Raw genomic sequence first — 1,351 nt, 5'->3', positions numbered from 1 at the left:
ATGGGTTGCGGAGGGTTGGGCTGGCCGGGGCCCTGGCTAGTGTTGGCTGGAGTGGTTAAGAGGTGGAGCGGTGTTGCATATTCAACATGGATGGCAGCGGGTCTCGGCGGCGTGGTGCACCTGGGGCTGGGGCTCTCTCCGGTAGCCGCCTGCTTGGTGTCGAGTTGGTCTTGACAGTAATTAGACCGATGTGCCCGTGTGTTCGCCAGCATTGCTTCACCTGAAGCTTTGCGGCTTGGTGGGTTGACTTGACTTGAATATACTCCTTATTAGTGGAAGAAGCTAACTTCACACTTGGGTTAAAACCCCTGCCAAAATTTCTGCCCCAAAGTTGGCACTTTTCTTTGTCTGAATGAATCTTAGCCTGAACCATCCAACAGTTCATCATACTCTCAACTTGACAGGTACTCAGATGGTGAACAATGCGTCCTCACAAATATACGAGGAAAAGTATATTTTTCGTTCTTAAACTCTATCAAAAGTATATAAATGGTCCCTTAACTTTGAAACCAGCAATACGTAGTTGCCGCGCTGCGAATCACGATAGCAGGTGCTGCTCTTGCTCGCCGTCCTCGGACGAGCTCTGATGATGTTGGACGCTCTGTGGCAGCCGAGCTCAGCCCGCCGCTGCGTCGTGCTCACCGGCTAGCTCCGGTACGGGCGTCATGAGGTGAGTACGAGTTCGACCCCGATGCGGCTGCCACTCGATCCGACAATCCCTCATTAGTCGTTACTGCCTTTTGCACACCGTGTGCTCTCTTATCTACCTGCTCGTCGCCATCACAAGCTCTGAATCGCTGAACCTCAGGACAGAGGCATGCTGCCAGGAGCGGCTGACACCACACGCCATGTGCTCCACAAAATGACTACAGCAGTAATAAGAAGAAATGATAGAGTAATGTTGCCACGTGGACAAAGAACGGTCAAAACCACGCCACGTCAACCCAAAAACCACTTCAAGAGAGCAGAGGGACTAAACTAATCCGGTTTGATAAATTGAGGGACTGCGTTTTGCTGGTTTCAGAGTTGAGGGACCATTTCTATACTTTTGAGAGAGTTCAGGACAAAAAAAATAATACTTTTCCCAATATAGGATGATCTCACACATATTATGAATCAAAAGAGAGGTATTCAGTAATAACACTTTACTATATACTTACATTCTTCAGTACTGACATATGGTCTATAACGTCCCAGTTTCACTACTACTTGTACAAAGTACTCTGTCAAACATTTCTTTCAAAAAAATATACTCAGGTGAAAATATACTGTCATATACTGTCAAACAACAGAGTACTGGCACATACTGCTGTACTACACTTGGGTGAACCCTTTTCCTCAAAAAAAAAAA

This window comes from Triticum aestivum, unplaced genomic scaffold, assembly GCF_018294505.1.
Source record: "Triticum aestivum cultivar Chinese Spring unplaced genomic scaffold, IWGSC CS RefSeq v2.1 scaffold120272, whole genome shotgun sequence".
Lineage (NCBI taxonomy): Eukaryota > Viridiplantae > Streptophyta > Magnoliopsida > Poales > Poaceae > Triticum > Triticum aestivum.
The sequence above is the reverse complement of the archived record's forward strand: the minus strand, read 5'-3'. Positions refer to the sequence as shown.